Here is a 14,867-nt window from a genome sequence, read left to right as displayed (position 1 = left end):
ATACCTATTTTTTCCATGCACAATTTTTACCTTTGCTTGCCTGTAGGAACAGTTTCAGGCAACTCCTAAACTTGCTTCTAAGTTCTCTGTTCTGTTCTTGCAGTAGTGCTTGAAGCAGCAAGACATGACAGAAATGAATGACACACATTTGGCTCCAGTGAACTTTGTTGCCTTACTTTCACATTGCATTTGTGCCAGAAAAGGTGTGTGCATCTGAGAAAAGAGCAGCTCCCTAAGCAGATTTTTACCTTGGGGAAGTGACTAGCTAGATGTCGCCAGCAGAGAAGATTGTATAATTCAGCAGATACCAAATCACAGAAGTCAGGTGGGAAAAGTCACTGGAACTTTTCCATGCCACGTAGAATAAAACACCTGATCATACAGAAAGTTAAGTAAAACATAAAAAAAAGCACAGGGTCAGATACAACTAATAAGACAACAGGTAATTCAGGAGAAGCTGCAGGATCTTGCAGGATCTCAGATAGCTGAACTGGCCAGAGCACAAATCTAAGCAGAAGACATCTAGCAAATAAGGATGGGCACACTTCAGGAGGCCATCGAAGTGGGGTGGGGAGACTGAGGAGGGACTAGCTGGACCTTCTCTTGGACATGGCAGTGTGAACACGTTTCCGAGGGCAAAGCAGCTCCCCGCTGGCCCAAATACACCTCAGTGGAAAAACCTCCTGCAACCCATTTTCCATATTTGCCCATGCAGAGGCAGCACCATCTGACCAGTAATCAGCAACTGAGGATCAATGGTGAAGAATAGAGGGACACCAGCTATGAGAGTGAGGAAGAAGGGAAGGAGGAGAGAGGGATCAGGGCCTTTACAAGAGGAAGGATATTGATTTGGCTGCTAGAGTGCAAATGCAGAGACAAATGTAGGAATTGAGGCTGGAAGAAAGCTGTGCAACACGGGAAGTTAAAATGCAGAGTGACAGTGACATCCCAGCCCATGGAAACGAAGGAGCTTCTCGCACTTCAGAAATGTACCATTGCAGAGCAGCTGGGGAGCTACAGAAGACACTGCAAGTCTCATGCAGCCAGCCCTGCTGAGAACAGATGCCAGTGGCTGATCAGCCTTCCTCCAGCTCTAAGTTTCAAAGGCACTTGTGATGTTCCCCTTGTTTTGCCCATGTATTTGAGGATCAGGGAGGCATTCGGCCCCATTAACCTTTCAGTGGTATGAAAGCTGCAAAGCAAGAGGACAGCTGGAGTTCTTCCTCCCATACATACCGTTGCTGACCTATGGCAAAGTCATCTTAATGCACTGGTGTGTGGAGACATGGTGAGGGCTGACCCAGATGATGCCTGGAGAAATTGCTCAGGATACCTCCAGGAAGAGATTTCTAGCCCCTGCTCTCTGGCAGGATTTATATTTTTTGCAAGACTATGGTGGTGGTGGTCAAATAGAGCAGCTGGGGGAGGAGATCAGGTGTACCACAGCCAACACCAGGCAGTGGCCCATTTGTGCCCTGCTCTGGCCCTGCCATCATGCTCCTCCGCAGGCTGCCCTGCTCCAGCAATGTGGTGTGCTGGGCCAGAGCCATAAATCCTACTGGACTACTTACCCATGAAACAAACTAGATTACACATCCAGAGAAGGAAAGTTCTAACAAGAAGCCCAATTACCGTTGCTATCCAGTAAGCACGTACAGGGAGAACAGGAACAAAAACTCCCTTGTGGAGCCTTTTGCAGGTGCTTCAGTGTTTGGAAAACACTGTTGAACTGCAAGGGAAAGAGGAAATCAAACAAAAGAGGTAGGAATGAAGGTAGAAAAATAAATATGTGGCTCAGAACAATTATGGTCTACCCATTATTTGAATTGTCAAGATCCAGAACAGATGTGTTGACCCAGCTTTAACAACGTAAAATTGAAACCTGCTTGGTGAGGTTCAGTTGTCCAAACATCGGCAAGTGGCGCTCTCTGAGACGACCAGGGTGTCCTGCCTTTCCCTGGCTGTCCTCTCTGGAAGTCCAGAGACAGGTGTATCCTGGGTTCTGTGTCAGAACTGCCAGGTCCATGAAGATGTCTAGGGGCCTGAAGGTGTCTGTGATGTGCGCTATGTACCCGTGCACACACAAGGAAATGGAGAAGCTGGACTGAAACCATCCCCCAGGCTCCCTGCGCAGTGATGGAGGGGTGTGTGTCTTCAACAGCTGGTGATGGAGATGGGGGAGGAATCTCCCCTCAGAGGTGCATTTCTGTTTCCAGCTGCTGTAAAAAGATCCTTGAAAATCAACTTACACTGTACATGTCCCTTTTAGAAAACTAAAGACACTTCAGTTATTCCCTTCCTTAGTGATCCAAACATAGTCCCTCCCAATACCTCACTTTTGGGTCTTTGTAGACTCATGGGAAACAAAGGGTCCAGAAACACCACCCCACCAACCTTCTTCTGACAGGTAATGACTTTGCCTTGCTCTGGGACATTGCTCAGCCGGTAGCCTGGTCAGGCCTTGCAGCTCTGCCATACCATGGCCACCTCAGTCTGCTCTAGGAGACTAAAGTCATGACAAGCAGCAAAGGGACACAGAGCAGTGTGGTGGCACAGCAGGGGGAAAAAGCCCCCTGGCCAAGCAGTTTTCCCAAACCACAACCCACTGGGGCACTTGTACCAGGGGCTGCTTTTCCCCCGCCACAACCCTTCTGCGGTACAAAATGTCACGAGAAAGGTCTGGTATTGTCTTTTTTATCATATTCTTGTTCACGGCCCCTGAGGGAACGTAGCACATTGTGGTTGCTTTTCTCTTTTTTTGTCATCTGTTGATGTTTCCGTGACACACTTGCCCTGAGGCCATCAGACCCAGCTGCCAGCCCTGAGGACATATGCACCTGGCTAAACCTAAAGAGCAATGGAGAGAGGACATCTTCAGAGGATGCGGCATTTGGGTTTTACAGAGAAAGGGCATGCTCAGAAAACTGTAGTATTAGCTCTATTCACAGGTTGAAAACACTTACAGAGAGCAGCAGGAAGGCTGGGAAGAGCCTAGGGAGGCCAGGCTGAGCATTGGCCCTGCGGAGCTTGGCCAGCAATCTCTCTCTGTGGTTGTGCAGCTACAACAAACCAGCAGCCTGGCTCCGCGTAGCTGGCATGTGCAAACGAAACATGCTGGAGTCAACTAATTGCAGCTGTGGGCATGCTGTGCCATTTCCAAGTCTTGGTCCCTCAGACAACCCCAGGTTTCAGCAGCAACTGCTGCTGTGGTGTCATCTGGTCCAAGGGCAAGGAGCTGCTGATTTCTCATCATTTCCTTTATGAAGGGGCTGTCACTTGCCCTTCATCTGCAATTGGGAAGACTGTCGGATGGATTGGTTCAGCAAGCAGGAGGCACAGAGCTTTCATAATGGCCTTAAGCAAAAATGCTTTCCAGACCCTGTGCTTCTCTTTATTCATGTCTCTGGTTCTTCTGAGATAAGGAAGATGTGAATCCAAACCCTCACCCTTGCAAAACAGACTGAGAACTGAACCCGGACCATCAGCATGCCAGGAGAGAGCTCCATGGACTGGAGTGTTATGAGAGAAGTAGGTACTATCCTAAACCACTGCAGGTGGAGAAACCCAGACCTGCTAGTGTGGATAAAGTATGCTCCAAGGGCACCTAAGAAAACATCTCTGGAGATCCAGTGGCTCAGCAGGGTCAAGAGTCCAGGTAGACTGAGCTTCTCCCACAGGACAGCTGTGGGCACATGCAGGAGCAGATCCAATCTCTTGGGCAACAGATATGAGGTACCTCCGGAGCATATTTGTGTTTGGCATTGGCCATCAGCCCAAGCAGAGAGCTGGGGTGCTTGGCAGCACAGTGCTGGATTAATTTCTGCACACATCATGCTTCAAGCTCCAAAACCACATTTGAATCTAGTCCCCAACTATGGATCTCTTCCAGGTCCTGTCCTGCTGCTTCCTGGGCCAGATGGTGACATATTGGTGCATTCCTTATCCTGCACACTTTTTACAGGAATTCACTAGTGATATCAGAAGCAAAAATGAAGCTAAGAAAAGAAAGATCTGCTACAAGAAGTATTCTGGCTTTCTAGGTGCAAACACATGGATGAAATGAGTAAATAAGGGAAATCTTCCAGCTGAGCTGTTCTCCTGCGTGTGTGTCTGCATGTGCTTACATCTGCATTTTTACTCAAACTGTTGTCATCTTCACTAAATATTTTACTATGTTCAAAAGCATAATTTTTAAAGGGCTCTCAACAATAAGAAACAACACGTGGGGTTTTATTCCTCTGCTGTACTAACAATAATTCACTTGTCAGATGCCACATCGCTTTCCTGATCAGCTGGTTCCGCAAATACAGAGAAACCACATCCTATGCGCACAGAAAATCCCTGAGTCACCTCTCTGTCTTCTGATTCATCCACTCCATGTTTGAGCAGCGACACGCTGCGGGCCTTGGACTGGCTCTGCTCTTCAAGGATTTATGCCACCAGGCACAGGTAGTAGAATATAAAGCTTAGGAATATGACACTCTAGCAAAATGTTTATCAACTGCCACTACTGCTCCTGCCCAAGTGGTGCCTCAATAGATCATGCTGAGACGGTGAATGTCTTCTTCTCAAGTGCTGTGGAGGTCCAGGTGGGTGTAAGGGACTCACACAAGCAGAGCAGTTGCCAGCTTATGCTGCCATCCTGCAGTGAAGGCTATGTCTTTCCCAGGCACTGGCCCAGTGCTATGGCAGCTGGTTAATGTGAGCTCATTGATCATCTCTTGTATCTGCAGTACCTCATCACAGCGTCTGCAGTCCCACAGACACCTGCGGTGGCATTCCTCTCACCTGTCTGTAGGTAACAGAAATATAGGTCTTTACACCTCAGCTTGGTATCTGGGCTCCCAGGGCAGTTCAAGGGGTCAAGGGTCTACAGCTGTGGAGTCAAGACTGTAGGTTGCACGGTCCATGCAGACAGTGAAATCAAGAGCACAGTCTCTTAACAGCCACATATGGCTGGATGACTGTCGTCTTTTGACTACGATGGGGCACAGTGTAAGCTTTTATTCTATAGACATCGGAAGCCATGGGAGTGGGACCCTAGCCTCACAAGTCCACAGACCCTGTTTCTGGTGGGAGCTGGCTCTCCTATGCTCTTTGAGGCACCAGATCCCCAGCAGTCCTGGCTGGGCCCAGCTAACTAGTGTCATGGGGGTTATGCTCATTAAGATGAAATTAGGGCTAAGTATGATCTCAGCTCGATGCCAAAAGCAGTACAGCCACATGTGTTGCCTTCCTTGCCATAAATGCCAAGGAAACCAACTCTAGCATGAAGCCTTGAAGTCACTTCCTACCCTGTGCTCCTTACTGATACCACTGCAATACTTGCAATCAGAAAACTGGTGAATTCCCTGTCATTAGCAGCACTCATCTCCTGGCTCACCCTGGTTGGTGGCTCTCGTTTTCTCCTCAGCTCCCAGCAGAATCGGGGAAACTCATCCCATTGATCTCAGTGAGCACTGGATCAGACCTAATATGCATTCTTGCACAGCAGCGGGGTTTGGCCCCAGGCTGGTTGCACACAGAACAGGCAGCACGATTTCCATGTTTTATAAAAATTACTAATGAAAGGCATAGAGGGGCTTTGGGATTTCTTTGTCTGGTGCATTGCATAAGTGTCTGAGCTTTATCATAAGTACAACGTGGAAAATCTAGACATAATTTATATCTGGCTCTTTTTCATCCTTGATGGTGGGAAGTAGCTGGCCATGAATTGAAGTCCATTTCTAGGATGTGTCCCAAGCCCCCTCCTTTGTTGGGCGTCCAGGGTTTAAGTATGTGATTTTAAGCACTGACAGATGAGTGGGATCCCTTTTGCTGGCTTCAGTGGGATTTGGATAAGGCCCCATGTCACAGGGAAGGGAAAATCCTGGGGTCTGCTCCCCCTGCTTGCACGCCTCCCTGCGTTCCCCCAGGGCGACATGCAGAAACCTGCCTTGCCATATCTCCGTCCCACTCCCCCGGGGCTCTCCTGGCTCTCTCCATCATGGGAGGCTGCTGGCTCCCTGTCAGCTTGCCCTCTCCACTGGAGCTCGGGGAGCGCCGCAGCCAATCGGGCAGCCAGGCAGCCTGGGCATCCTTCATCCATCTCCCTAAGTGTCTCTGGGTTCTGCTAGGAACATTCACATCGCTCCTCTTCTCTCTCTGCAATGACCTGAAGCTCCAGCTCTGCACGCAGTGATCAGTCAGGCATAATGCAATGCAGGGCAGCCCGGAATAATCTGGTTGGCATCCAAGGACGTATATTCACCAGGAAGCTAAGGAGTGTGTCAGCATTTAATTTCAGTCTAGCTGCACTTTTCCTGCAGCACAGAATCACAAAGTCTCCGTCTCCTCCTCTGGATTGGGACTGATTCTGCACTGGGATCCTCTGAAAAGACAAAGTTTTCCTTTCTTGTTATTGCTGTACCACCATAATCTACCAAGATGTGTGACTGCTTTCATCTAGTTCTTCCTAACTGGCCAGGATCTCCAGCCAGTGGTGGGCTTACATTTTCTATACTTTTCTGTATTCTGCTTCTGCTTTTCTGTGCTCTGCTAGCTGCAAATCAACCTCCCAGGCAAACCCTGCAGCTTCCAGGGTGTGGCTGTCTCTGATGCTGCATGAATCAGATAGGGGAAAATAGAGTTAAGAAAAAGCCTGTCGTTACCTCCTCTAAACTTTCCTCAGTGCCTGCATTATGTTGAAGCTAAGCTTGAGGAAGCCTTTGACTTTGTAAACAAATTGAGTTGTGTCTAAATTAACTGTTTCGGGTTGCATGCCTTAATTCACATGCTTGCCCTTGATTTCTCATAGCGATTAGGAAGTGACTAGCAGGATACAGTGCATGATATAATCTACCTGGCATTTACAATAGCTACAAGCTGTGCTGTGTAGTGTATGTTTGCAAATTCAGCGTGTCCTGTGCTCTGTATTTGATCTGTTGGCTGAACAATACAGCACTCTGGAAGAAGGGCTTTTTTCCCTGTGTTTCCCTACTGCAGAGCAGAAGGAAGTTAGCAATGTAACCTTTTTTTAAAGGGGAAAATATACACATTTTCATATAAAATATTGCTGAAGTAAAACAGTGATGACTGAAGGAATGAGTCAAAAGAGTAATGAAACCGAGTTCTTAGCTGGCAGAGATGTATCAACAAATTACCAATCTGCTCTTTAGTTTATGCACAGATTAACCTGTTTTAAAATAAGCAACTAGTAGTCTTAAGGTTGTGTCTAGAAAAATGCCAAGGATCTGAAATTTCTGCAATATTTTTTTTCTCCTTAAAGTATACAAAATCTATGTTTATCTACAATCGACAATAAATTTCCTCAGTATTTATTCTGGTAGAAGAAGTTACAACCTACAAAACGCAGTTTGTAAACATTTTGATAGTGTAAAAATGGAGAGGAGCTGCTTTTTTTTTTTTTTTCAAAAAAAATATGCCTGATTATTTCTGCTTTTCTTTTGTAAATAGTTTAGGATTATATTTTCCATAACAACGGAAGGTCAGAAATTGCTTCTCAGACTCCCAGTCACACAAAGTAGCATCTTATTGCTTAAGTTGCCTTGTTGAAATCAAGGCGACTCAAGGAATAAGTCGTTTCTCTCCACCCAACAAAAAGATACAGTCCAACCCTCTGCTCATTACCTGGTGTTTAGATTAAATAATTGAATAGGTGTAAGTTTATAGCAAACGTTTTAGGATTATACCCAGGCAGTAATTTAATCTGATTTATTCAAAACATACTCATATGTTTTGAAGGAAAGATTTTCTTTCACAAATGTGATTTCTTCAATAGTATCGTTTTCTTAATGTTTCTCTGCCTGCACAGATTTACTTATTCAGCAAACGAACTACTTTTTTGGCTCTTAATATTTACCACATCACAGATGTTGTTGGAACTTCTGGGTTCTACCTAACAGAAACAAATAAAAACATAACACTAGCAGATCACTCCACTTCACTGCCCTTCAGGCTTCCCCCATGGAGAAGCAAAAAGGGTTGGGTTGTTTTTTTGTTTTTCTTTTTTTTTGTTTTAAGGAAACAAAATTCTCCTATGTCACGGACATGGGTTGTCATCTCTCTGGTACCAGTTTGCTGGTGGTGTGATGGGATGCTGCGGTGGGTCATGCACCAGGGGAGCATCTTCTGCACTGGGTGGTGCCATGGCAGCCGGGGTCCCAGTGCCTGGCCTGGGGAGGTGCAGGGCAGGAGCGGGACCATGGCACCGGCAACATGCTCGGTGCTGGGGAAGGATGCAGCAGGGCCAGCCGATCTCATGTGAAACTTGACAGACATCTGTTTGCCAAACAGTTATTGCTGATGTTTCTTGACAACGGGTTATCATCCTCGGGTCAGGGAGTGGCAGGGAAAAGCTGGTCTGTTTTTCTCAGGCAGGTAGGCTGGCTGGCTGCCCGGAGCATGTGATATGCATTTGAGGAAGCCTGCCAAGCGCAGGAGAAAGAAAGAAGGAATGTCAGCACGGTGATGAGGCAGGCTCGTCTGAACAAGGGTGGGGAAAACCACACCATGAATCCCACATCAAGAAGCTCATATTAAATCCCTTGTTTCCTCCACAGCATGGAAGGAAGGCTTGTTAAAAATAGGCTTGTTTCGTAAGCTGCTGTCTCTCCTGGCTATATTCATCTGCCCTTGGTTTAGCTGACTGTCATGATGACACAGGTGAGAAACAGATAAACAAAAATTGGCCAGTTTTCTTTATTAGCCAGGCAAGCACAAGCATGCACTCAGATCTGACATATGGAGGATGCCAGGAGCATTTTGCAGTTGTTGAACACAGAGACAATGATTTCAATAGATAATTTTTGAGTCTGAACAACAAATAAGTTTGCAGTGGCAAACTGTGGCAATTAGCCAAATCCCAAAATGTAAAGGTCTTTCTACCACAAATATTTTCTAAACCTATTTTTTACCTTGTTTGGGGTGTGAGCTAAACCCCCAGAAATTAATGGCAGTCTTTAAAAGACCCCATTCAGGAAGACACTTGAGCAAGCTTGTGTGGCCTCCTGATTGCCACAGGATTGGAGCACAAGGTCAAAACAAAACCTGTTTTAGGACTTTGCCAAATGGGCACTTCAACTGCAGTGTTGCTGCTTCTCAGCTGCCAGGTTCATCTTTGCACTGTGAGAAGAGCAGACAAGTGGGTTCCTGAGATCAGCCAGAGCTGTGGAAGTCCCTGGGCAGGGCTCCGTTGCAAGCTGCAACACCCAAACCCCACCAAAAGCACAGTGGCACCCCTTCTCCTCTGTTCTTATCTGCCATGCCAAAGGCACAGAGAGGGCTGGGTATCCATTCTGCCTTATAAGCTGCTGAATATGGCCCAAGAATTTTGAGGATCTAAACCAAAATGCCAGCTGAGCTGCACTTTTTCCTAGAAATATTTTTTCAAGATGTTTGTCTACAAGCTGCAACAGTGTCTATTCCAGCCCCATTACAAGACAGAGATAAACAAATCCTGTAGGAGCCAGACTCCCAGCTCAGGTGAGGAACACACTCATGGACTCTCAGGAAAGGCTCTGACCTGACACACCAGCGTATTTTATTTTCCCTCCTTTTATTTCTTTCAGTGAGCATAATGTTAAAATGACACAAGCTGTGTAAGCAGATGCTCACTGTCGTTCCAGTAACACTTCCCAAATACATACTTGTTCTACCATGGTGACACCAAAATAACTGTGGTGCCAACACAGACTGAAAGGGAATCTGATTCATCTGGCTCTGGCAGAGAATTCCCTCCCAGCACCATGAATCAGGTTCAGTAAATTGCATCCCTCCGGCTTCTCCCTGTTCTCCCTCCCTCCCTCCCTCCCTCCAGAGTCATCTCCTTCCCTCCAGAGTTTTTTTTTTGGTTATTAGTTTCGCACTTATATTTCCAACGGGTATGCATGCGCCTTTTGGTGACATATGAGCACCAAGTGGAAAAGAAACATTGGCGTGACAGTCCCATGGCCAACAAGGCTTTCTTTGTCCGTCCACTGTGCAATAAAGCGTACTGCTGTTCTCCATCTCACTGCGAGAAATGAGGATGGTATGTACCCGTTGGAGGCACAGCACAATGTGTTTGCCACAGTTTCTGATTCACAGGAGGAACGGACATACCCTAGGAGCAAATCAAAACCAGCTGAAAAATGCGGATTTGTCTTTACTGCTGCAGTTCGAAACTTGAAGGAGAAGGAAGAATTAATAGAGATCTCAAGCCAGCTTTGGTAGAGCGCTTCTCCCTGAGCAGTTTGGACTTGTGATGCTTTTGCACAGTGAGTTTTGCGCCATCTGCTCCTGTCCAAGGCACTCTGGCTGCAACAGGCTCTTTTTCAGGGCCCTCATCACTGTGCAAGAGGTGGAGGAATGCAAAGCAAAGGCCAGGGAGAGCCCCCGCCAGCGAGGGCCTCCGGGGCTGCTGCTATTGCTACTCGCTCTGGTGCAGGCTGCTGCTGCCGGAGATAAATGACACCCTTGGTTCGATGCAGGGACCCGCTGCCAAGACAAACAGTCAAACAAACAGCCAGGCTGGGCTTGTGCTTACAGAGGAGTGGCTGCAAAATAAGCCTAGGTCTGAGCTTGCAGCACACATGGTCACCCAGTGCTGGTGTCCTGGGCAGCCGGGCCCTGCATCCCCTGGGAGCACAGCGCTGTGCACCCTTGTCCCCAGCACAATCCCATGCCCAGCATGTCTATCCCATAGCATCTCCCAGCACGGCTGCCATGGGTAACCTGCGCCGGTGGGGTGCTCGGGGATGCATTATTTAGCAGCGGGATATCCCCATGGGTTTTGTTTGGCAGTGGAGTCACAGGAGTGTTATTGCCACCCTGGTCTGACTTAGAGCGCACCTTTGGGGATGACATGGCAGTGAGGAGGCGCAGGAGAGGGGATAGTGAGGAGCCCCTAAGGCTGGTGTTGCTGTGAAAGAACAGGCACGTGGAGCTGGTCTTCTGCACAAGGGAGCTTCCTCCACCCGCCAGCCTGTGCTAGAACTTCGTCCTAGGAATGAAGGTTACCAATCTATCAAACACCAAAGGAACAGCCAGCTCTCAAGGATACATCCCTGCCTGTATGTTAACATAGGCAATTACAGAATTCTATTCAGTCATGAGACAGATGAGTGTCAAAACGCCTACAAGATCCTGATTTTTCAAGTCTTAACCCTGTGTGCTTCCTCCAAGTAGATACTACTACTACATAGTAGTATCTATGTACAAAAACTTACTGGTGTAACATCTTCGTTTTGTGTCAAAGTATCTTTGGAGCCATAAGGGTTGCACAAGTGTAACCTTTCATTCCTGTTTCTCCATTACTTTGTTCCTCTAGTGACCCTGCTAGCCCACGTGCGTACACAGAGCCTTGCCAGGAGGATAGCAGCCACGTCTGAGGTTAGAGTGACTAGTCCTGGCTGGGCTTGCAGGGTTTTCTTTAGAGTACAATTGCACCATTAGATTTCTATCAGTGCGAGCTCCTCTGTCAAAAGAGGATGAAAAAACTCAGTCCAGTTATTAAAATCACTGTGGGAGAAAAATTAGTAAATTTATGCTGGTAAATTAATTGCAAGTTATAACAAGCGCCCTTTTACCTGCATTTAATGCTGCTTTCATGCACTACATAAGAGACAAGAAACAAAACTGCTTCATCTGTCCTTCACTGCCACAGGGCTTTCTATCTCATGTCAACACAAACTTTTTCTCATGAAATGCACAGCTGGGATGGACCAGCAGATCAGCCCAGTGTGAGAGCATGACACACAGCTATGCGCCAAGAAAAGAAGAGGAAACAACCCTATCACCGTCCCCCATTTTTTAAGGGCACAGAAGGCAGATGCACTGCGTAATCTGGGAAGTTTTCCAGACTTATTTCTCCATATTTTTTTTTTAAAGTTCATGACACACAGCATGAAGCAGAATGCTTTAAGCTACTGTGGCATCACACATTGTTTAGGAGAGGTGCTGTGAATGTGGATGAATACAGAACAGATCAGGTTCCCCACGGTTTTGTTTTTGAGGTCTGGCAGTACCAAAGCAGTGCTCAGCTTGGACTGATGATTAACATCAGAAAATCCCTTCAGGACTCAGCAGTAGTACAAAAGGGATAAATCCACCCCAGACTCCCAAGGGACCGGGAAGCCCTCTGCCATCGGCTGGGAGAAGAAATGCGATAGCCCCCGGTGAAGCCAAAGCTATATGGGGTGGTTTGTCCCAGACATTCCTATTCAAGTCCCCTCTGACACTACTTAATGAAACAACAAGAAAGCGTTCTTCCACCAGCCCCAAATTTGATACAACTGTGGCATGGAAAAGGCTCAGCACTTCTGTGGCATACGTTTTCCCAGCGGGATCAGTGCTCTGATAGGACAGGGACAAGGGATGGGGACTCTTCTGTTGACTCATGTTGCTGTGTGTGAGCTAATAAAATCAATGGGGGATTTCACCACAAAGACGGGTTGGACCCTTGATATGTGCCTTTGAGAACATTGCTGCCTGCCTAGTGCCTCACCCTGAAAATGATTACCCTTGTCTTTATTGGGCTCCTATATTTAATTAATGGCTGAAAAACATCTGGAGAAGGTTGAAGGAGGCAAATTATGCAACTTAACTGCAAGTCTGATGATTAGTATCACTGTTCCCAGACTACAGTCTCTCTTTGATATTGGGAACAGCAACAAGAAAGATGCTGATGATGGTGACATTGGTTTTGGCTCTAGCTGATGGAACGTACAATCATCTCATATCTTACAATCCAAATTACACCAGCAGATTTACTCTGGATTCACACTAGTGTAACTGGAAGAGGTAGTTGGACCACAAAAAACTGTAGTAAATGGGAGTTAAAGTAATGATTAGGAAAACAAAAAGGATTAAACCAGAAAGTATGGATAAAGATGAAAAAGGTGAGTCTTAGCAGCACAGTGTGAAGGAGCTGGATCTCAGGCTGTTGTGAAGTATAGAGCAATTAGTGATCTGGGCCAACAGTCAGGGGTTCTGAGCCTTCAACAGCTGTTCACTGCACTACGGAGAAGGGCCAACAGCCTGATGAGAAGAGAAAGTCAGGGCTGGTCTCCAGTCTCTACATAGATAAGGAGGAGCAGGAAAAAGTATGAGACTTGGAGAGCCACACAGATTCCACATCACTGGAAAGGCAGCAGTAGCATTAGAAGGAGGAGGAAGAAAACAGTCTAGGAAAGCTTTGCCATGAAAGATCATGAAACTATGTCAAGCAACCTATAAACAGTCCCAGGGAGAAACTAAATAACTTTTCTTGTCTCCCTCCCTTCCCCTTTATGTCTTCTCTTAATCTAGAGTGACTTTAGCAAAACAGCACAAGAATAGTTGGGCTCCACCTGATTCAGTCTAAGGATAACTTACCTCCTCCCTACCCTGTTTCCAGTTCTTTGCTCAACTTGTGCCATGCTTGTCTCTTACACTGTGATCTCTGTCCTGTGCCACAGCAGGAGCAAGAAGGGAAAGCAGAAATGTTAACCTTTTCCTTGAGAAGCAGAACTTATATGAGAACATATATTAGATTTCTATGAGAGGGAGCACAGTGTCTTTGCTGGGCCACTGGATTAGGCAATCAGAGGAAAAGCTGCCATTTGCATGTGCTATCCTGATTTCTAAAGAGAAAAAATTCATAAAGGATAATATGCCTCTCACCACCATCAATCCTGCAATTTAACTGAACTTTAGCAAAATATTTGCTGGGTTATGTAATAAAGATGGATTACAGCAGCCTGCCACATGGCTAAAAACTGCATTTTAACCCCTGGACAGACTGCCTCATGCTAGGTAAAGATAAGCAACACCATGAAGTTGTAAGAAGAGTTCAGCTCAGACAAACCTCTAAAATAAAGTTTAAGGGTCCATCTGATAGAACTGCTGCAAATACCTGAGGTCGCTTTTCTTCCTGATCTTCTTGGCTACGTCCAGCCTAGCCTTTCTGTCTTTCTCCTTACCTCCCCTCCCGAGCAGACCCTCCCAATCCCCAGGTGCCTCCATCCCAGGCTTCCCACCCTTTCTGGCTGCCGTAGACCCCTTAGAGATGTTCCCTGGCAGCCAATGAGTTCACAGCATCATCCCCTCTCTATGTCCCAGCCACCCCTCCTGCAACTGCAGGTGTTGTTAATTACCTCATTCTTATTAATTCAGTGATCTGTGCCAGGGCTAGAAGCAAAGCTGTGGTAGCTTTGGCTGCAGGGTACTGTAGAAACCAAGGCATGAACCCTGCTATGGCCATTAACCCCAAGCCACCATGTCTTCTCTGATGTGATGTGCATCAGCTGGATGAATCTGCTGTAGGCAGAGTAGCACCTTCACCTTCCAGCCCAGCTACAGCCTAGGTTTTACATCTCTCTACATCTGATCAACTATTATTTGGGCAGTGCTTAGAAACTGGAGAAGCTGTGTATTGTAGCTAATTAACTGAGCCAGAAAGACACAAAGAATGTTTGAAACAGAAGAGAAAACAAAGTCTTGGCGAGCGTTCAGAGGCAAGGCAAACTGGCTGCAATTTGCTGCTCGACATGCAGAGAAGATCACGAAGGCTCACAGAAAGATGGGCAAAGGGAGTTGCCTTTGGGATGACTGAGCTGTGAAGGTCTTGCATGATGCGAGGCGGGGTTTGGAGCTGAAGCCGCCCCATCTGCCCCACCCTGGGACCTGGGCCCATGAATGACCCAACGCACCTCATTCAGCGTGGTGGGGACAGTTGGCAGCCAGGAGACAGACCGAGACCTGCCCATGGCTTCCAGGTAGGAGCTTGTTTCTTGCAGCACATCTCTCGTTGCCTTGCCTCATGCTGCCTTGCAGTCGCTGCTGCAGACATGCAGGAGGAAAGGTGCCTGGTGCCCTCAAGAAGATGCAGTTTCTTGCCTCTCTGAGCA

This window comes from Falco cherrug, chromosome 7 (genome assembly GCF_023634085.1).
Source record: "Falco cherrug isolate bFalChe1 chromosome 7, bFalChe1.pri, whole genome shotgun sequence".
Lineage (NCBI taxonomy): Eukaryota > Metazoa > Chordata > Aves > Falconiformes > Falconidae > Falco > Falco cherrug.
Note: the sequence above shows the minus strand (reverse complement) of the source record.